This window comes from Filicampus tigris, chromosome 8, assembly GCF_054856515.1.
Source record: "Filicampus tigris isolate MCC_2025a chromosome 8, RoL_Ftig_1.0, whole genome shotgun sequence".
In the NCBI taxonomy this organism is placed as follows: domain Eukaryota; kingdom Metazoa; phylum Chordata; class Actinopteri; order Syngnathiformes; family Syngnathidae; genus Filicampus; species Filicampus tigris.
The window spans coordinates 12,998,412-13,012,337 of record NC_141224.1 but is presented as its reverse complement, the minus strand read 5'-3'; the positions used below and the strand labels follow the sequence as shown (position 1 = coordinate 13,012,337).

Here is a 13,926-nt window from a genome sequence, read left to right as displayed (position 1 = left end):
TGCGCAGTGTCCTGTGAGTGTCTGGTGCAGCGTGGCATCGAGCAAAAAGGCCAGTGGGGGCACACGTAGGCGACGTGAGAGTAAACTGTAAACTGACATGTAGGCTGAATGGAGTGGTTTGTCACAGAGGGTAAGCCATTACACGGGCGGACTTGGCCTTGAGAAGCTCCTCCTCCTCCGGCCAGAGTGAGGGAGGTGTAGAGTGGCTAGTGTTGATACATTCTGTGGCCAGGTCAACTGTTTGAACGTAGCTCGGCCGAGATTCCACCTGTTGACTCTTTCCCGTGTCTGTGTTTGTGTGGGCGCTGCTAAAAGCACCAACAGCCCTGACTTGACAGGTCCAATTAACCTGGTCGCCGGTTACTAAAATGTGCAGATTAGGCAAGGCAGCGGGTCATGCAAAGTGCCACAGCAGTGCAGTGTTTCCTCCTGTACTTTGGCACAGCTGTTGCAAATGAGGAAGTAGCACTGAGGAAAAAAGTCTTTTTTTTTTTTTTTCCAAATCAGTTGTTTTCATTTTTGAACTACAATGGTAGTTAGTGGAACACGTACCTCTGTCAAAACCAAACAGGTACCATGACTGAGAGAATGAATTTAAAACAGCCGACCGTCAGCCACAGTGAACTGTGTGGGTGACGTTACTCTTTCAAGCTTCACATTCACATCCATCTGTGAGACTTGTGGGCGCAGGCAGGACATCTTATGACAATGTCTCTCTTTAAATGGTCTAATTTCGGGTTTCATCTTCATTGCAAGATGCTCATTGCATGAATTGTCTTGATATACCAGCCAAGGACTGTAAAAAACCACAGGGACCACAGGGTTTCCTTGTATTAGGTCTGCAAGTGCTTTTCCTTCAGTGCGTACGTTAAGACAATGTCATGTGACGGCGGCTGTAATCATGATGTACTGTGAATGGGTAGAACAGACTGAAATAGTAAAAGGGAGTCGGGTTGAAAAAAAAAAGATGGCAAGTGAAACAGAGGGTCGTCACCAAACACAAACGATGGCAAGTGAAACAGAGGGTCGTCACTCTCTCAGTGTTTTGCTATATCAGATATCACATCTGCTGAGGACACAAATCGATCTGCATTAACAAAAGAGGACCCGGCTCCACTCCATTAGCTGGCAGCTTGGTTGCATGTGTAAGGCCTCTTCTCTCAAAACACGCCAAGTACTACAGCTCACTTCATTCTGGTGCAGTATGTCGTTTTAGCGTTTCCATTCTCACAACACAGTTTGCTCCGGGATGCCAATCGGCGAGGGGTGTCCCTACAAAGGATGAGTCAATGCGTTTTTTGATATGTTAGGTGCGAAACGATTCAAGGACGGTTCGATTTGAAAGTGGAATGATTCGGTTCGGTTTGACACAGCGAGATTGCGATTCGATTCCTATACAGTAGTATGGCTCCGTTCGATATTGTATGATGTAATTCGTTTTGAATGAATTTGTCAGTACGGTAAATGTGCCATTTCCTTCCAAGATATATCGCTCCGATAAAAGGAGATTCGATACGTATCTCGATACATTTCAAAGTGAAACGATTCGGTTTGATTCGATGCACTCGCACTTTTTAAATAAAAAAAAACGTTTTTCCGGTTCAAACGGGTTTTTGTTACATCCCTACAGTCGACCTCTGCTTATTTCAGATTTGGATGAAAGAAAGCAGGGAGGTAAATACAAACAAATTGATGAGACAGCGAGGCACACCTGGACAAGACATGGAGGGAAGTGGAGAAGTGGAGGGAGCAGGTACAGGGTGGAACAGGGTGGAAAAACAAAAAGCTAACGAGCAAACCAAACATGGACAAGGGACATAGCGAAACAAGACAAGCTGAAACTTAATTAAATCTCTTCAAAACAATGCCATAATCATCAAACACAGATCATGACATGAACTATACCAGAATTTAGCAAAATATTGTACGTGAAAATCTTGCCGGATGAAAACAAGACACTGCACTGTGCCTTGTTTAGACTCCTTTTGGAATTCTTTGGCAAATTACACATTGTTACGCCGCTATGATTTTAAACTGTTTGATTACCTTTAATTAACAAAGATATTGCCACACCTCACAATTGCATAATGGTTAAACAAAAACCAATGTTTACCAACCCTGTCCTGTGGTGAATCGAACTGAACTGTAGTGCGCGTTGGAATTTGATATGGTGTGCTATGCTCATGCATGGATTTCAACTAACTGATGATTTCTCTTACTTAATTACGATCTAGAGGTGTTTGATTTTCTATGTTGTATGTGTTGTTTATTTGTTCATCTGTATGACTTTTTGGCACTCTTCTTGGGGAGCCGATTGCAGTACTTCAATCTGAATAGGAAAGGAATGGGAACACCGAATGTGGCTTTTTCTAACTGTGTCATAACAACCCAGATTTTTCGAGCAGCATTCATTTCTTCATTTATTAGTGGCCTCTTAGTTTCTTACGACACAAATAATTGCGCGCTCTTGTCACATTCAAAGCGTTTGAGTTGCGTATCAAATTCTTCATTCGAATATGGTACAATGAAGGGCATTTAAAATATGTTTTCTTCTGAGAACGTAGGAGGAACACAGGTGTGTAGTGTTTCTTTACAAAGTCTCATTGGCAGCAATTGGCCCAAAATGCATGTTACAGCGTTTTTCACATTTTTTTTAAAGGGAAACATGTTGACAACTGTTTTTTAGAAAACCTTTGGAACTGCCAAGAAACAAAGCTTGCATAAACGTAGCCTGTCTGTATTGAATGTTGAAAACCTTCCCTCTTTCGTCGTTAGGAACAATTAACACACACTTGAGTCCAGAACCGCAGAGAATGGCGTGTCCTCAAATAGGTGTGACTCTAACAAATCTTAACAAAATTGCTAACAATGTGTTTATTTTAATATATTCTTACTCACTATAAAAGGGAAAAAAACCAAAACAACGTCTTTGGTGTTTTCATCTCGGTAAAGTTATTATTTCATAGTTTCACTACAGTCGCAGTAAAACCAAAATGAAGAAAGCCGTTAAATGGATGAATAAAGTCGCCATGGTGCTAGAATGAAGTCAATATATTAAAAGAAGAAAGTTGACGTCAGAAGACCACTCAGCCTGCTTGAGATACAAATGGCTTCTTCTTCCTGTTATTTTCCAAATGCATGCGTTTTGAGTAATAGCTGGCCACAGTAGCTTTTGTACACTAGGTGGGCTCGCTCCCTCTTTAAATAGATCGTGTTTCTGTCACAACACCACAGGCATATGGACAGAGCACATCAATTTACTGGAATGCCACACATCTGAAATAATCTGGCCTCGGAACCGAACAGAGGCACCCCTCTATGAGGCCTCCCATATTTGCACATTTTGCTGTCTGTGTCTGCAATTTATGGCACAAATGTCCCCTAAATATATCATCTGTGCGAGTGCCTATAAATGTGTTATCCCTTCATTTGGTGAAAGACGACAACTCACGGTTGCACCAAACAGCATTAAACGATTTGTCGTATTTGAGATGTTGCCGTAATTGCATAGTGTAAGACTCGTGAATTTGTTACGTATGTTTTTTGTTGTTGTTGTTTTCAGCTGTATTAACACCTCACAGCCATCTGTAGCCTTGCTGAATATTGAATGCTGAGCAACCTTGCAGTGTCAAACTCAGATTTGGCCCTACATGTCATTTTATGCTGCTTGGAAAAGTTGTTTTTTCCTTTTTTTGCTTCAGTTTAAAATTTGTCATTAAAATAATAATATTTAAATGCAGGGGAAATGATCTAATATGATTGAGCGATGCTGATGTTTCCTTTTGATCGTTATTAACTCATTCACTGCCGGACTCTCTTTTATCTTAATGTTTGAAAAAATTTGAAAAAAAATATAAATCAATTCCTGGGATTGAATGGCTGGACTGTGAAAAGACAAGTAAATTTGTCATTGGCAGTGAATGAGTTCAATTTCGCTGGAGCTGCAGTGGGTGAAAACTCCCGCCCAGACTTTTACACATACACTAACCAGTCAAGTCTAGCTCACTTAATATGCTACATCCACTAAAGGCACACATCCAAAACACTAATACGACAGTAGGTACAGTAATTTAGGTGGATTGAATAAATCCAGGTTATTTACATTCACTTTTTTATTGTTTTGCTTTGCATGCCTGTTTGCATTACCAGTAGTTGAATGTGTATATATTTAATACATTTATGTTTGATTTATGTTGTACTGTTATTATTTTATATTTTATATTTATATATATATGTTTTTTTTTAAAACAAACCTAACTTTAGTTTGTGTGTAAACTAGTGACATTCAGGTAAATTCCTTGCACAACCTGCATTGCTAACTTAAGCATTGCTTGTAAAAATTCAGTTTTGCTTTGTTTTGATTGACACGTCCAACAAATTTAATTATTTATTCAGTATTTAGGGATACGAGGTTATGATATAGATTTATGTGTAGTAAATGAGACCAGTGTCACTTGTGTACAACTGCTGTAAATGGTTAGAATACGTTCAAATCAAGGTCAAAATAATTGGCAGCAAGGCCAATGACTTTGGCCGATTTTTGAAGGGCCATAATCGGCCGATTTAATCAGCCGCCCAATTTAATCGGCCGACCGATTAATCAGTCGGGCCCAAACCATTACACCAATACCTATTATACAGTACATTTATGTGGTTCCCCTATTATTATTGGCCTGAGGGTAACCATAACTGATGTGGCCTGTGATGAAAACATTTTTTTTTTACCCCTGATCTAGTACAAAAAGACAATGCGGCTACAGATGGGTGAAGGTCCCTCACTGGGAGGTACTGTATTGAAGGTGTGGTGCTGCAAAGGATGACAATGAGCGCATTCACTCCAATACAATACGAAGCCCTCGTGCAGCAAAGTATCACATCGGGGCGGCACGAGGGTCGAAACAACGCTCCTATTGAGTCGACCTGGAACAAATGAGAGGACCCAAAGTGTCAAACCAAAAAGGGGACCATCAAAAGACAAAGTAGCATAGAAGTTGGGCTGAATGATTTTGAAAAACAAATTACGATTTAAGGGTTAGTGCTAGTCCCTCAACAAACACAAACCATATATTCGTCTGTATTATAATAACCAATATCAGATTTATTATTATGGCTTCACGATTTTGAAAAATATCTAAATGCGATGTTTTTTTTTTCCCTTAATATTGTGATTGTGATTTCATATGCGCTTATTTTTTGAAGGTCCACGAAAAGCCCTGTTTTTTTTATATTACCATAATTTCCGGATTCCAAAACGCATCTAATTAATTAGCCATAAAACTAATTTGAACATACATTGGCCACTTCATATTAATAGCTGTGGGTCTCCAAGTTATAAGATGGGATATTTGCCAAGAAAGAGCTCACACAAATGGAGTTTTTTAAATTTTAATTTACCTTAAACACTGGTAGATATTGTTTTCCCTCCAAACAATGCCGAATACAGCTAATTATCAGAGGTGGGTAATTAAGGTCCAGAAAGTTAAAACCCTGCCACGATTTGGCTTTAGCCACAGGTGCTTCTACTCAACCGGCAGGTAAATGAGCTCAGTTGATTAGAAGCACCTGTGGCTAAAGCCAAACTGTGGCAGGGTTTTTACTTTCTGGACCTGGATTACCCACCTCTGCTAGTTGTACAATAGCAGAGAACTCTCTAGTCTCTCGTCTAGCACAAAGTAAATCGGCTGACGATCTTAGACTGAGGTCAAACTGCAGAGATGGCTGTATTTATGGCACTCGTTCCCTATGCTCATAAAACTAAACTCAATATGTTTATTCTCACGCTCAATTGCTCCTTACACAGCCGTGTGCACCGCTATCCACACTCCAACCACAAATAGCTGACAAATACCCAGTATGACTTGGACAGCTTCATTGGTCAACTATGATGTGTTTGGTAATTTCATTGGCCAGATGTGACGAGATTATGGGTAAATCTATTGTCATTTTGAAGATCATCAGTAAAAATTCATAAATTAACACATTAAAAGGCGCATGATTCAAAGCGTGGGGAAAAAGTAGCGGCTTATATATATAAAATACTGTCATCTGTATTACAATTTATACAATAAACAATTTCTTATACCTAAATGTTTTGGTATCATACCTTAGGTTTACGCTGAAAAAAGGCAACCGCACCATGAATTCATATGAAAGCTAGTTTATAGATGTACTTCAATTATAGTCAACCTAGTAAACACTTTCAATGTCAGTCTTTCAAGCATTTACTATGACAACTTCACAAAATTATACCAAACAAGTGTGACGTAAACTCAAATCAGTAAGGCATCAGTCAGATTACAACAAATATGCAAACAAATCTGTGTCTTTATTACTTCAACTTTTCATGTTTCATGAAACAATCATATGTAAACACGTGGCCTGTACTCTCGCACTGAAGTTATCTCGACACTCATAAATAAAATATGCATACACACAGATAATAAGGCCTACCGACTGACTGAAATGAAGACGTTTTTTTTCTCAAACTGCAGTTCTTGCAATTTGAAATGTGCATTTTTCTACACTGCCATGTCGATTTGAATTGGATTAATTGTTCAGCCCTGCATACATATTTTGATGAAGCAAGCAGGCAAAAGAACTGTCATTAAGCAGCTCCTCCTTGTGACTCATCCCGTCAACCCACCAGGCGTCCATGTGTTGCTGGCCTGTGTAGTGAGCCTCTGTGTTCCCTCCCGCCTCCTTTCTGATAAGCCCGTTCTATGTGGCGGCTCGTCGCTCTCTGAGCGTGTTTATTTTAGAGCCTGTGAGTCACACTTCCTGTACTCTGCCAGTGAGGCAACGCTCTATGGAACAGCAGGAGCTGCGTTCATTCTCAATTCTCGCTTTCGCTGTCCGTGTCTCTCCCTCTCGCTCTCTCTCGTGTTGCACAGTTGATAGGCCCAGCCTCGCTGCTGCGTAATGCGGGGGCTCGCTTGAATGGATGACACTCTGGAATTCATTTACAGATGCACTGCTCCGGCAGGAACTGGAAGATATACGTAAATGACACATATAGGCACAAGGTTCATCACTCGTGCAGACTTTTTCCCTCACCGACCTCTATGATAAGAAGATATAGCAAGATGGCCCGCGGTGTTGCCACGTTTCCAAATCGCAGAAAACCCTGATCTGACTTTTGTGTAGGTGGGACGGTGATGGCTGTGTCAGCTATGTACTTTGTAGATAGGGTGACATCAGCATGGACACATCAGCATCTGTGTCTAACTCGCTGGTTAGTAAATGAAACTTTTTCCACTTTGATCCAATTACAGTGTTCCCCCGCTACATTGTGGGTTTTTTGTGGAACGCATCTACAATCCCAGAAATCCCTGCCATATTGTGAAAATCTGTAATGGCCACGCATGTGGGAAAGGAGAACCCCAATCACTGATGCGTATGGTAAAACTCTACATAGATTAAGCCATCTGGCCTACCTCCCTTCAGATGATGTCACATACCACCCCACCAGGCCCCGCCTCTTAAAGGCAGCACTCTAAAACACACAGATACTATAATACAGTATTTTTGATGTAATACTGTATACATGGGATTGGAATTCTTTTTCCAAAGGTAGTCGTGAGTGTGTTAATCCAACTCTTAGGAGGTCAAACAATGTCAGATAAAGGTGTTCACTTGCATTTTAAAAGCTTGGATTCAATGGAATAGTTTAGTTTTCTTAAGTGTGTTCAAACGGACGGATTGAGTCAAGCTCCATTCTCCACTTGAGTACCCTGTTGTGCGTCGACAAACCAGATGGCATATTTTGGAACCATTTACAGTGGAAATAATAACAGATGTGTCCTGTACGGAACACAACAGAGCCATAATGCTTGGTAAAAATATTGCATTTTGTAATCTCTGCTTTGGCCAATGAACGTGTGTGCAAGTTAAAGAAAGAACGACAGACATTCATCTTATCACGTCGCGGCGTGTGCTTTTTGTTTCACTTTTCTGGTATGTCACCCCAAAAATGTGTTTTGAAGCGATAATGACGATTAGGAGGATTTTTACTTTTGACTGTACGAATATCAATTGCACTCGATTTCCTACCGCGCCTTTCCACCTCCTCTCCGAACGTTTATACAGTACAGTGGAAACATTCATTTGGTGTCCCCCCCCCAATCCCCCCCCCACCCTCCATCACTCTGTTTTTACCTCACCCCCACCCTCTCTGCCTCTCTCGGCAACACACCCACTCAAGCAGTCATATCCGCTCTCACTCTCTGGCTCTCCATGCTTGTCTCACAGAGCCTGTGAAGCGTCTCTGAGGGGGAAGACCAGACTGCTCTGTCAGGTAATCTCAACTCTGTCTCTCTGTCTGTCTCAGAGACACCCTCCCCTTTCGCTCTGTCTCATTTAAATCCATCTTTGCCTTCCTCACAGTGCTCAGACTCGCTTCGCTTTTTTTCTCCTTGCTTCGTCACTACCTGTCAGATAAGTTAAATGACTAATTTGGTAAGTGCATTGCAACTGTTGGCGACTGTGTAAACATTTCATGGATTTTTTTTTTTTTTCCTCCGCTGAAGGGAATGTTTTTGGTCGCGTGGGTTTCTATTTGTGTACGTGCGTGTGCATGAGATTACCCAAAAACTTCTTAACCGAATTTCATCAAACTTAGAGGAGGGGTGTGATATTGACCGAGGGAGAACCCATAAAATTTTGATGCGCATGCTAAATTTTTCATTTCTTTTCATTTATCATCATGGTCATTCGCATCCTTTTCCAACTTTATTTATTTGGCAGTTAGCAAACTCATATGGAATGTACATTTCTGCCACCGGCAGGACCGGAGGGGAACAACTTGCACCAAAATTGAACACTTTTCTGTTTTCTTATCAGTTGCAGAAAAATACTCTGTTTCCTGTTCACTTTCTCTAACTTACAATATTACACTAACCACTAGGCCAGTAATTCACAACGAGTGTCCCGTGGCACCGTAGAGATCATCAGGTGCATGGCAGGAAATGATCAAATGTTACTTAACTGTCCTGACAATTTTCATATATTTGTTATCTTTGTTCATCTATCAATGCCAGGGATGTATATTGACTGGCAGAACAATTTCATATATTTGTTATCTTTGTTCATCTATCAATGCCAGGGATGTATATTGACTGGCAGAACAATGAAATGCCCTACCATTAGATGAAGGTTAATAATTAATCAATGCATCCACTTTTTGTGACTTTTTGTTTGGTGGTATGTTGCCTAAAGCCGACACTGGCTTCCAGTCAGCTGTAGAATTGATATTAAAACTCTGCTACTGGTCTATGAATCACTGAATGGTTTAGGTCCTCAATACATTAAGGAAATGCCAATTGAATGTAAATCCAGTCGGAGCTCTGAGATCTGCACACTCGGGTGTATTAGTGGAGCCCAGGTTTCAAAGCAAACATGGTGAACCGACATTTAGCTGTTATGCTGCATGCAAATGGAATACGTTGTCAACAGAAGTGAAGTCAGCCCCAATATAAATGCTCTTAAATCCAGGTTGAAAATGCTTTTTTCCATTTCTTTGGTTAAGGTCTTTTGGGCATTTTTAAAATCAAATTGACTCAACGGTCTTTTAGTAATTTCAGAAAACTACTTTTCATTTTTTTCCCTTTACTTTAAGAGTCTTTTGGTTGTGTACATTCTTTTTTTAATTTTAATAAGCTACGTTTGCTGTCCTTGCCTTGCAGATGTGCCTTGATTTTCAAATGTCAAGTATGTGACTTGGCTCAATAAAGGTTGGGAAACACTGCACTAAGCAATTGAAGAGAACTACCTCAATTTGGTATTATTGATGTGGGTGAAAGTTTGTTTTACTTTTATTAATTCATGTTACGAAATGTTTATTATACAAAGATAAATGAGTCAGATCCATTGTGTAGGTTGAGGGTACCGGTAATATTCTGTTGGTTGTAGGAAAACAGAGAATCTATTATTAAATTAAGAGTTTTTTTAAAATCTCATTTTATATTAATTATTTATTTATACAGTATTTAATATTTTGTCATTTAAAAATGTCACCAAATTAGCATTTTGTCTGTTTTCAGGAATATTTAAAAACTCTAACAAGCTGACCAGTGCAACAAAGTTGAACTTTTGCTCTTATCAAAGGATTGGGAAATCCTCCTTGTAAGCCTCTGTGATCCCAAGCGTCTTGTGCCGAGCGTGTAGAGAGTGACTGTGGGCTCCGGTATGTTTTGTTTCCTCAGCTGGTGTCCGCCGAGACCTGCTGACTTAAGTGGCATCCCCGAGCGAGTGAGAGTTTCTATGCTCACGTTCGACATCTGCTTTAGTCTTTTAGATTTTCTCTTCGACCCACCCTTGCTTTTCTTGAGTTGCTGGAAATCTTGTGATGCTCTGCTTTTGATTGAACGCTTCATGGGATGGCACCCTCACGTTCTATGTTGCATTTGTCCGGACAGTACTACTTGTGTACGTCCTCTTCTTCATTGACATCAACCAGCTGTCATTTAAAGAAGTGTTGGATGTCAAAGGTCATGCCAGCTTGTCAGTCCAAGCAGAGGGCAAGCATTCCCCCCTCCCTCACTTCCTGCTGCCACTGTGTGTTTGTAGTCAGAGAGGATGCTGGGAGATAAATTTAGACCTCCAGCTCCCTCTCCATCTGCCGTTGCTCAGAGTAGGTTTGTTTCCATGGGAACCAGCACCAGACTACCACCAGTAAGAGAGAACAGGGAGAAAGAGGCATGAGTGTGTGTGAATATGCGTGTGTGTGTTTTTTGGGGAGGTGAAGGGGGTGACAACAGCTTTTTAAAAAGCACTTAAGAGAGTTTATCTGTCCTCAGGGTGCAACACAATTTATTGTTTCGCCCATATTGGTATCCATCATTACCAGCTACATGAATACATGTGGGTATTGATGAGGAAATGAACATGCACTGAGCTAAGTGTTTTCTTTTCTTGAATACGCAGCTCAGGAAGTAGAAAGCCTGGACTTGACGTAGAGACGTGTGTTCATGTGTGTGTACGCGCAAACACAAGAGCACTTCAGTGTGCCAGGGCTCCCCTGAATACCTGAATCTCACATAATGTAAATTGTTCACTCATTCACTCTCCTCTCAGAGGGACCAATTGTCAATCACAAGAGGCAAGCATTTGACTATATTCTTTGAACAAGTAATGATCAATATTATTACTAACGGGAGAGAAAGTCTGGGAATTCTTGTTTGGATGCTACTGTTGTGTTGAGAAGAATAATACTTTGCAAAAGAGTTTTGCCGTGGCAGATGCTCACGAATTTGAAGCGACGAAACGATCAACATCGCCTCTGCTGGTTGCAGCCAAGTAGTGCACCTTGCCCCAAGGCATGATTCATCAACAATCAATTGCACACAATCAGTGAGTTGATTGACAAATCAATGCAGGAATAAAAAACTACTCTGTGACTTTTAAACTACTGTTATAAACTGAGCTTGGATAGAAAATCAAGGCTTAAACATTTGTGCCATGCAAATCATTAAGGAGAAGGCTACAATCTCTCTATAGACTTAATAGCTAAAGGGAGTCACATCTCAGCCAGGGAACAAACAGTAATAGGATTTCACATAAGCACGATGGGCGGCATGGTGGTCGACTGGTTAGCTAGTCCGCCTCACAGTTCAGAGGTCGTGGGTTCGATCCCGGCTCCGGCCTCCCTGTGAGGAGTTTGCATGTTCTCCCCGTGCCTGCGTGGGTTTCCTCCGGGTACTCCGGTTTCCTCCCACATTCCAAAAACATGCATGGTAAGTTTATTGGACACTCTAAATTGCCCGAGGTGTGATTGTGAGTGCAGATGTTTGTCTCTGTGTGCCCTGCGATTGGCTGGCAACCAATTCAGGGTGTCCCTCGCCTACTGCCCGAAGACAGCTGGGATAGGCTCCAGCGCGCCCGCGACCCTTGTGAGGATAAGCGTTATGGATAATTAATGAATGAATGAATAAGCACGATAAATTACCACCTGATTCGAGTTCACAGACAATGTCATCAGTGTTTGAACATGTGTAAATGTGATTCTCTTGTGTCAGTGTTGTCTTGTGTGTAGACTGATTCAAATCAGCTACCCCTCGGGTTGGAGACAATACATTTCTTTGAATGTATTGAATCAATTAATTAAATGGGTTTTGGTGTGTGCAATCTGGAGCAGATCCGGAGATTTGCTGTTTTAGTTTCTGAACATAAACGCACCAACATATACAGTATATTTGATTTGGCAGAAAGTATGATTCATGTGTTTATTGAAAAAACGTTTAGGGTGGTGGGGGATACATTTTTATAAAGTCATGTTATTGCCAAAATTGAATAGGAACATCCTTAGAAGAATACCCAACCATATTAACCAAGCCTGACCAGAATCGCGACTGCCAAACAATCAATATTGCTGCATCATTCTGGTGTGTTCTAACTGTCTAACTAGCTAGCTATATCTATAGCACAGCGAGCGGTAGTTAGCACATCTGCCCAACAATTCTGAAGTTTCAGATCTGATTCTTGGTTGCTCCGGCATCCTCCTTTGTTCCAAAACCATGCATGTTATTAAAAATTTATAAGACCGAAAAGACTAGACAAATATAAAAAAATACTTATTGTAGCAATATTCAATGTGTTTTATCCTCCTTAGCCCATTTGCTATTGAAGTAATACAAAAGTAGTTAACAGTAATGAAGTTACATTAATTTACTATTATGGTATTTGGATTACATTACTAACTTTAGTCACTGATGGTGTAATGGTACACACGCCTGAGTTGTGTGCGGGCAGCGTGGGATCGGTTCCCGCTCAGTGACGGTGTCTGTGTGTGCCCTGCGACTGGCTGGCGACCAGTTCAGGGTGTTGTCTGCCATTCGCCCATAGTCAGCTGGGATAGGCTCCAGCAGCTCCCCGTGACCCTGTACGGGATAAACGGTTTGGAAGATGACACATGATGACATACTAACTATAGTTTTTAACAGGTAACTAGTAACTGTATCGGAATACATTTTTAAAGGGCTCCCAACCCTGCCTTAACTTAAAATGGCCAGTCTCCATCTCTTTTACACCTGTTGCCAACAGTCCGCACCATCTTTTAGAGAGAGTAAAAAGGCAATTTAGCACCTGCTGTTTGGCACTTTAGTAAAAGATGACAATCTTAGTAGATAAAACGCACACGTCAGTGCGAATAATCCGTTTGCGTGACCACACAATTGAGCACTATTTGGGATCTTAGTAAATCAGGCCCATTGTGTGTGACTAATGTAATAGGCACCATTGATAATGGGTGATTTCTGTTATACAAATATGGCAAAATACACTTCCCCACATTAAACAGCAATAAGGGGTCACCTCAGGACACTGCCGCCGATTGGCTCTCACAGTCAATTTAGAGGCTGCAGCCCGGACGTAGGACATGGTCTTGTGGGGTTTTTACTGTTCACTGTAGGCAGGCTGTATGTGTGTATATTTTGGCATCATGCGAAGGCTCCACTCAGGCATTCCTTCCCCTCATCTCTCTGGCAAAGCCCTCAGTGTGTTTCCCCCGCTCAGAGCCGGCAGACCAACTTCCATGAATAATAGAAGCAGCGTTCTCCGTCACCTTCAAAACCAGAACTAATCATCCTCTTTAAACTTCTGCATCAACAGCTATATGAATGATCATTACATTTTAACAATGATCGAATGAACAATGAGCGAATACTGTTGTTCCTTGAAAAGATGCGCTACTCATTTTGTGCTCTCCCTCCTCCCTTCTGTTGCGTATGCTCATCTGTGCCGTGGATGTTTCCTGTGTAGACCCGGGCTGACCTGGCTATGCTACTTATTAGTCAGTTAATGAAGTTCCCAGATGGAATTATTTTCTTTTTAAATACATAACTAGTGTGGACTTACATAAACACACAGTTCCAACTCATTTTCACTAGTTTACTGTAACTTTGATTAGTTATTAATTGCTGGCTCCCTTTTACA

At 41.1% G+C, this 13,926-nt stretch overlaps 1 protein-coding gene across 6 annotated transcripts in view; it reads left to right on the top strand.

Annotated features, from left to right (window-relative positions):
- Window positions 1–13,926, top strand: part of hivep3b (HIVEP zinc finger 3b) — a 58,927-nt gene that overhangs the window by 28,219 nt on the left and 16,782 nt on the right. Inside the window, exon 1 of one of the 6 annotated variants that reach the window (XM_086037072.1) lies at window positions 8,193–8,293. The exons of the other annotated variants lie outside the window; for them this stretch is intronic. The gene's annotated coding sequence lies outside the window, so the exon portion shown is untranslated. Of the gene's footprint in view, window positions 1–8,192; window positions 8,294–13,926 lie in introns of those variants that run through there. 6 annotated transcript variants of the gene reach the window in all.